This window comes from Zea mays, chromosome 3 (assembly GCF_902167145.1).
Source record: "Zea mays cultivar B73 chromosome 3, Zm-B73-REFERENCE-NAM-5.0, whole genome shotgun sequence".
NCBI classification, from domain to species: Eukaryota; Viridiplantae; Streptophyta; class Magnoliopsida; order Poales; family Poaceae; genus Zea; species Zea mays.
The window spans coordinates 80621573-80630823 of record NC_050098.1 but is presented as its reverse complement, the minus strand read 5'-3'; positions in this window follow the sequence as shown (position 1 = coordinate 80630823).

Genomic DNA, 9251 nt, shown 5'->3' with positions numbered 1-9251 from the left:
GTGTTCTAACCATTGGATCATCATTGGTCGGATGTGATGAGAACACGTGGGTGTTAGCGTATTAGCCTTAGATCCTAGAGTATACGGTCGAGATTGGATCCACGGAACGATTCGGCCTGGGCGATTCTAGGCGTTGGATCGCGATCGTGCGGGTCCGAGGCGATCGCGGGGTATTTTAAATCTGAACCGTAGAATCAGGATCCTACGGTCACCGTACCCTTCCGGTTCAGTATTCCGCCGATCTAATCCGGGCCCTTGACCGCTGATCCAACGGTCCACATGTCATCATACCCCTTTGGCCATTCAACTTTGCAAAAGAAACCCTACCCTTTATTATAAATAACCCGTCGTCCAGTGCGTGGGAAGCCTGTGTCTGGTAGATTTTGTAGAATAAACCTCGACCTTCTCTGTATTGGTGCGCCTAGTCCAGAATTAAAGAAAATAAGAAATAGAGATTTAGAAATTGATTTTGAGCATAGAAACACTTGTAAAACTTGTATAATTCATAGAAAATTCATGTGAAGTCCAAATTAATCCATTCCAATTCCTATAACTTTGTAATATTATTGTTTATCATTTTGTGCCACTATTTTGACATAAAAGCCACATTAAAATTGTTATCTTAATTAATCTTGTACAAAGCACATAAAATCTTTGGAAATCCATAACTTAAAATCTATAAATCCAAAATTAATGATTTATGTTCCTGTTATCTTATTTCAATATGTAGATTATTAATATGTATTTTGCATATATGTTTGATGTAATGTTAATTTTGCCTATACACTGTTTGTTTGTAATGCTACGACTAGCGTGAGGTCACGAGTCATCTGAAGAGCAAGTTGGTACCTGGAATCTCAAATGCCAGGCAAGTTGTGCCCTTGATCACTTCTTTTACCCATTCATGTTCTTATTAATCATAATGATCTGCATAGGTTAATTTTGATGGGACCCAATAGGTTACCCTAGATTTGGCTATCTTTATACCTTGTTTCACCACTGATTTTACTACTAAATTTTTTGGGTAGTACATGCTAGTGCTATATGTGGTTTTGGGTATGGAGATACATTATTCATGATTACACTTTTGTTATCTATTTATTATTTACTGTTCATGATAAGATCATTATGTTAATGGGAACATGGAGAACCACCCGGGAAAACAGTGCTACCACAAGGGTTTATGGACGCCCTTGGCTGATTAATTAGGAAAGCTAGTGGAGGACTACCTTACCCGAAAGGGGCAAGGGCAGTAGGGGAGTGGTCAGTGTAGGGAGGTCCTTGGTTGATTTTGCTGCGATGGCGGTCAGGCAAGAACCCTGCACTGGAGCTTCCTATAAACTGTAGCGAGTTTTCTGAAGCTAGTGGAACTTTGTAAAGGCCTCGTAGTGGTACCCTGCCTCGCTTCCTTGGTAGAGGTGTATGGAGTCTGATCAACTCTGTGGCAAATGGGTAACACGACTTGTGGGTAAAGATGCGCAACCTCTGCAGAGTGTAAAACTGGTATACTAGCCGTGCTCACGGTCATGAGCGGCTCGGACACTCACATGATTAAATTATGGAACTTAAACTCAATTTGTCATATGCATTGCATAGCAGGTGAGGTTGTTACTTTTGTTCTACTACTTAATTGGGCTGGTATTTACTTATACTTAGTAATTGCTAATAAAATTTTGACCAACTTTAAAAGCAATGCTCAGCTCCAACCATCCTCTTTGGTAAGCCTTACACTTCACGTGAGCTCCCACCTTTGGCGAGTTCATGCACATTATTCCCACAACTTGTTGAGCGATGAACGTATGTGAGCTCACTCTTGCTGTCTCACACCCCCCCACAGGTCAAGAACAGGTACCACAGGATGAGGCGCATGAAGGATGCTGTGACGAGTTCGTGAGAGGTCTAGGTCGTCGTCTCCCAGTCAACTTTGGGTTGCTGGACCGTTGTCTCCTTATAATGTAATTATTTATTTTGTACAAAACTCCTATTATATAGTAAAGATGTGACATTCGATCCTGTGCCATGATTCATCATATGTGTGAGACTTGGTCCCAGCACACCTGGTGATTATGTTCGCGCCCGGGTTTTGGACCCTAAAATCCGGGTGTGACAGAAGTGGTATCAGAGCAATGTTGACTGTAGGACGAAACCTAGATAGAACTGGACAACCATTGTCTACTTACCTTTGCTACTCTGATTCTTTTCTAAACTTTTCTTAATATTTCCGCTTTACTCTGATTATCCTTACCTTTTTCTTCTAAAGACAAATGTGGATTTCACACTTTGAAATCATGTGCCTAAAGTGACTTTTAGGAATAGGAGACCCATTCTTAGGAACAAAAACAAAACTATTTTTTATGGGTATCTATACGTTTGGGTTTTTGTTCTTATGATATTTGTCTGATTTGGATCTTTGATTGAGTGTGATGGGTTGTGGAGTAATGTCCACAATTACATCTGCATATACATATAGGGAAAGAAAAAAAATGCTTATAAAAATAACTAGATTATCCTCCATTAAAGTGTATCTATTTTAGATAGATCCATCTTATCTTAAAAGATTCTTTCTTATCTTAGTAGATTCATCTTATCTTGAAAAGATTTTATGTAATCCTAATAGATCTAACTGACCTCAAAAGATTCTACCTTATCCTTATGGATTCACCTTGCCCTAATTAGCATATTTATCCCTCTTTAGAATAACAACCATGAGCTAATCCAGAATTTATTTAGATCTTATCGAGTCTAAAATAACTATATCAATTTATTCTAGATCTGATCCAATCTAAAGTGAGTTACTTAATGCCGGTACAAGGATTAAGACATACTCCTAAGTCACTTAAGCCTAAGTTAATGTCATAGATCAACTCAGCCATACACTCCCAATAAGTTGCACAATCCATTTATGTGAACCTATTGATTAAAAAAATGTCCTACTCATAGACCCAACTATCTTAACTATATCTCCCTAGTTCAGATGAAGACACCAAGATTGGAGACCGAAGATGATCAACCTCATTAAGAAAGGATAAGCACCAACTCAAGTCTTCAAGGATCAAGCGGGATCACCAGATGAGTCAAAATCCATAACCTAGGATGGAGTCTTTTCTTACCCTACACTTTCTTAACCAAACATATCTATGCTCTAAAGACATCTTCTATCCTACATAATAAAATGGACATACATATATATATATCCATGCTTTCCTAATCACTTTCTAATTAACAGGAAAGTTCTTATTCTTAAATTAATTAGAAACTAAAAGTAAACTATAAAGGCTTTCTACACTCCTTTCTTACTAATCTCGGGGACGAGATTTCTGTTAAGGGGGGTAGGATTTGTAAAGCCCAAAATTGGTATAAGAAATATATATATATATATATATATATAATAAAAAAATAAAGAGACTAAAGAGACTAAATGAAAAGTAGAAAGATCTTCATATGAATTAGATTATTATTTTTTTAATATGGTTAAGGGACATTCTTAAGGAGGGTAAGTAAAATCACTTTTAATGAATGTTACACATTAGAAACAATTTCTTGGAAATAAGTAAATGACAAGATTATATTTGGAGTTGTTAAAGTTAGAAGTTGGACTCAAAACTAGAAAGTGAAAATCAATTAATAAACATAAAGAATTTCCAATATTGACATGCATGAATTATTTTCTTTTTCTCTTTCATGAAGTAAGCATTAGTATTATTGAAAATAATAAAATATTATTGCATCATGTTGGGACTATTTTGATTGTTGCATCTAAATGGGAAGTTGCATTTCAAACCTAGACTTAAATTGAAAATGAAATCGAAAATAGAAAGGAAAAGGAAAGAAAAAAGGAACATAATAGCCTTTTGGCCAATTTCTCCTGGCCGATCCATTATCCATACGCGTGTTTTCCATTTGTTTATTCACCTGGCCGCATGCATCAAACAGATTTCAGTGTTGCACACATGCAACCACCTGTGCATGTCGCTGAACCCGCATGCATCGGCCCCTGTGCCACAAACGCCTCGTCCTCTCGACGAAACCACGATGATCGCAGCCAAGTCAAAGTTTGTTAGGAAGCCATAACCGCCATTAGCGCGTTCATGGGTTGGGCTGTGCACCAGAGTCGGGCTTTGCGCAGGATATAAAGACTAGACCTCATGCCCCCTCATCCATTTAACCTCAGCCGGCAGCCTCCTCTGACGCATGGGGCCAACCCGTCAGAACCTTCCCCATCGGACCGCAACAAACCAGGCGGGCGGCGGCCGAGCTTTCCGGTGGGAAAAGATTGCTCCTCCATCCGGACTACAGCTATAAAACCAAACTTCTTTTCCTCTCCCCCGATCAGCAACACAAGGGATCCAATCTCGCATGATTAATCGGGTGGCTGAGCACTTCATCGGAGAAATCCCCTCCACCGTGTGGGTCAAGGCAATTGCCGCCGTCGACCTGCAATCTCGCCGGTGTGGGGTGCTCGATTTTGGCGTCAGGGGCATTCGTAGGCATCCATCGAAGCCAGCGGGCGGCGAACAGAGTGAAGAAGGTGGCACCTAGGACCGGCGATTGCCCGTCGTAATCTGATTTCCGCCCAGCGCTGCTGCTGGGGCCCGCGTTGCGCGAATCACGGTATGTGTGACTCCATCAGGATCGCCATCTTTCCTGCCCTTTTTGTTCACTTGGCGGCGTCAGTTTTGGGCACTGGGGTTGCCGGCGCGCGGTACTCCGGCGAGGACACCGCTGCGCTAGGCGCTTCGTTGCCCAGCGTCCATCGTGAGGAGGGAGGCGATGTTCTAACCATTGGATCATCATTGGTCGGATGTGATGAGAACACATGGGTGTTAGCGTATTAGCCTTAGATCCTAGAGTATACGGTCGAGATTGGATCCACGGAACGATTCGGCCTGGGCGATTCTAGGCGTTGGATCGCGATCGTGCGGGTCCGAGGCGATCGCGGGGTATTTTAAATCTAAACCGTAGAATCAGGATCCTACGGTCACCGTACCCTTCCGATTCAGTATTCCGCCGATCTAATCCGGGCCCTTGACCGCTGATCCAACGGTCCACATGTCATCATACCCCTTCGGCCATTCAACTTTGCAAAAGAAACCCTACCCTTTATTATAAATAACCCGTCGTCCAGTGCGTGGGAAGCCTGTGTCTGGTAGATTTTGTAGAATAAACCTCGACCTTCTCTGTATTGGTGCGCCTAGTCCAGAATTAAAGAAAATAAGAAATAGAGATTTAGAAATTGATTTTGAGCATAGAAACACTTGTAAAACTTGTATAATTCATAGAAAATTCATGTGAAGTCCAAATTAATCCATTCCAATTCCTATAACTTTGTAATATTATTGTTTATCATTTTGTGCCACTATTTTGACATAAAAGCCACATTAAAATTGTTATCTTAATTAATCTTGTACAAAGCACATAAAATCTTTGGAAATCCATAACTTAAAATCTATAAATCCAAAATTAATGATTTATGTTCATGTTATCTTATTTCAATATGTAGATTATTAATATGTATTTTGCATATATGTTTGATGTAATGTTAATTTTGCCTATACACTGTTTGTTTGTAATGCTACGACTAGCGTGAGGTCACGAGTCATCTGAAGAGCAAGTTGGTACCTGGAATCTCAAGTGCCAGGCAAGTTGTGCCCTTGATCACTTCTTTTACCCATTCATGTTCTTATTAATCATAATGATCTGCATAGGTTAATTTTGATGGGACCCAATAGGTTACCCTAGATTTGGCTATCTTTATACCTTGTTTCACCACTGATTTTACTATTAAATTTTTTGGGTAGTACATGCTAGTGCTATATGTGGTTTTGGGTATGGAGATACATTATTCATGATTACACTTTTGTTATCTATTTATTATTTACTGTTCATGATAAGATCATTATGTTAATGGGAACATGGAGAACCACCCGGGAAAACAGTGCTACCACAAGGGTTTATGGACGCCCTTGGCTGATTAATTAGGAAAGCTAGTGGAGGACTACCTTACCTGAAAGGGGCAAGGGCAGTAGGGGAGTGGTCAGTGTAGGGAGGTCCTTGGTTGATTTTGCTGCGATGGCGGTCAGGCAAGAACCCTGCACTGGAGCTTCCTATAAACTGTAGCAGGTTTTCTGAAGCTAGTGGAACTTTGTAAAGGCCTCGTAGTGGTACCCTACCTCGCTTCCTTGGTAGAGGTGTATGGAGTCTGATCAACTCTGTGGCAAATGGGTAACACGACTTGTGGGTAAAGATGCGCAACCTCTGCAGAGTGTAAAACTGGTATACTAGCCGTGCTCACGGTCATGAGCGGCTCGGACACTCACATGATTAAATTATGGAACTTAAACTCAATTTGTCATATGCATTGCATAGCAGGTGAGGTTGTTACTTTTGTTCTACTACTTAATTGGGCTGGTATTTACTTATACTTAGTAATTGCTAATAAAATTTTGACCAACTTTAAAAGCAATGCTCAGCTCCAACCATCCTCTTTGGTAAGCCTTACACTTCACCTGAGCTCCCACCTTTGGCGAGTTCATGCACATTATTCCCCACAACTTGTTGAGCGATGAACGTATGTGAGCTCACTCTTGCTGTCTCACACCCCCCACAGGTCAAGAACATGTACCACAGGATGAGGCGCATGAAGGATGCTGTGACGAGTTCGTGAGAGGTCTAGGTCGTTGTCTCCCAGTCAACTTTGGGTTGCTGGACCGTTGTCTCCTTATAATGTAATGATTTATTTTGTACAAAACTCCTATTATATAGTAAAGATGTGACATTCGATCCTGTGCCATGATTCATCATATGTGTGAGACTTGGTCCCAGCACACCTGGTGATTATGTTCGCGCCCGGGTTTTGGACCCTAAAATCCGGGTGTGAAAGGATACTAGTATGCTAGGTCGAGTAGCTGCTTTGCTAATTAGGGATCTCGGTAGAAGTCGAGTGATTTTTCTAGCACTCGCGCGAGGTAAGGACATTGATTGTACCCACTTTCATATCATACTGATGTTGGTCTGTGGACGCGGATCCATGGAGATGCGTGGTCTACGAGATGAAAACGGAACAAGGATTAACGTGCGGATACCTGTGTCAAGCGATTGAACATACTAAGCACATGCCGAGAAATATGGTAAATCGGTAAGCCTAGTACCTGATTGAACCTGGCAGCAGATTGCCCTCCTCACGCGACCTGAGACGTGGTCTCCCATTCCGGTTATGGTGGGTACAAGTGCGATCACTGCACGACGACAGTCGGGGTCAGTGAGGCATTGTACGCCAAGGCGGTGAGCCCCTCTCTGCTGACAGGGAATCGATGGGGACGGTTGATGTGTGTGGGGACGGAGTGCCTCGCCACGTCGTGTGTTTAGGTTTACCTTGCAAGGATAAAAACTCGATTCGAATCGTCTGCTTCTCGCAGAAAATGAGACTGCTTGACCCATTGTACTGCATTGAGTAACAAGTGGAAATGTGATGATGTAGCAAAAGATGTTGATTGCTAAATTGCTTGATACCATGAATGAGTAGATAGTACACATTTAGTCTTAAGAGAGTCACACTAAAACTTGACAAAGCTAAAACTTGATTTTTAGACTCAGCTAGTGCTTTTGGCAACCAAACCCCTCAGCCAAACGACTGCATGTCTAGAGGTAGAGGAGTAGATTCCTCACACTGGGTAAGTCTAGCTGAGTATTAGTATACTCAGCCTTGCTTGTGGCATAATTTTACAGGTTCTCTGGAGGACATGGTTGTTGGAGTGACTTGGCCGTCCATCTTGCCACCGGGATGGACAGTCGAGTGGGACCCTACCTCGGCTGATGCAGAGCACGAGGAGTGATGGGACATGCTTCCCCAACTCTCTGTTTATTTATCATTAGTTTTATTCTGCTGCATTTCAAACAATGATGACTACTTTTACTAAAACTCTAATGATGATGTAATAAGTTTAATACTCTTTAATGTATGGTTTTATGCTTTATTGTATTTGCTCTGTGCCTCACCATCGAGTGAGAACGTGGTACTTGATCCTGTCAGTGGCCTCGTCGGACTAGATCCGAGGGATTGACGGGTTATTCCCATTTAAGTGTGGTCTAGCCTCTAAGGCGGGACTTAGGCACTTAAGTTGGAATAATTCGAGCAGTTCCGCCATAGAGCTTGCGGACGTGAGCACCGCTAAGTCGCTGTTCATCCGCCGCGAAAGCGACGTTTGGGAGTCACTGCGGTCCCAGTGGGCCGCGCTTACCGAGGCCAATGAGCGCCTTGCCCAAGGGAGCGTCGAGGTGGCGGACCTTTGGCTGCTCTGTGATGAGCTGAAGTCAGAGGCAGCGGCGGCGCGGACAGAGGCGGCATCGGCACGAATGGAGGCTTCGTCGGCACGGGAGCAGGTGGCTTCCCAGGCTGAGGAGATGCGTCAGCGGCAGCTAGAGCTTGGCCAGGTCACCAGCGAGCGGGACCAATTCCGGAGCCAAGCTGCCGAGGCCATGAGCCAGGCCAAGGCCCTTAGGGGACAGCTGGCTGAGGGTACGGAGCGGCTAGCCGAGGCGACCGCTCGGGCCGGGACCCTGGCGAAGAGTCTGGCCGTGGCCGTTGGGTCTGCCTGGTCCGCTCGAGTCGTGGCCTCATAGCAGCATGCCTGGGCCGAAGGTATGTTTTGCCTGCTTTGTGACTTTGTTTTAGCTTCATTCTTCTCCTCATGTCAGAAGAATATTGTCCGGTTGTCTTCAGGGCTTGAGACGGCTCTTAACGAGTACGTCAAGAACTGCAAGGCGCTTGTCCAGGCGGCCGAGCAGAAGGAGGTCAACCGCGTGGCCATGTCCGAGGCCATCTTGGCCTTTTGCCGGACCTTCGGCCTCGGCGACGTCCCCTCGGGTAGCTCCCCCTAGAGTCGCCTGCGGGCCTTGGGCGGCCATGTGCGCAGCAGACTCCATGGGGCGCTGCTCCACGGCGTTAGGCGGGCCTTCGCCGTCCTCGCTTCCCACTACGACGTGGATTTGGAGCGGGTCAGCGAGGGCTACTGCTTACCCGACGAAGAGGAGGCCGCCCTATCCGAGGTCCAAAGGCTTGACGCGGCTGCCGAGGGCCCAGGCGCGGCGTTGACTTTCTTCTTCGAGGTGGAGGTCCTCCCGCCTGCGTCGCCGTCCGAGGCCGGGCCAGATTCTGCCGCGGGCGGGAACGATGCCGAGGGTGCTGCTCCTCCCCCTGCCGACACCTGAGCCTGTGGGGAAAAGTTTGTTTTAAGTATGTGAATGTTTCCTGC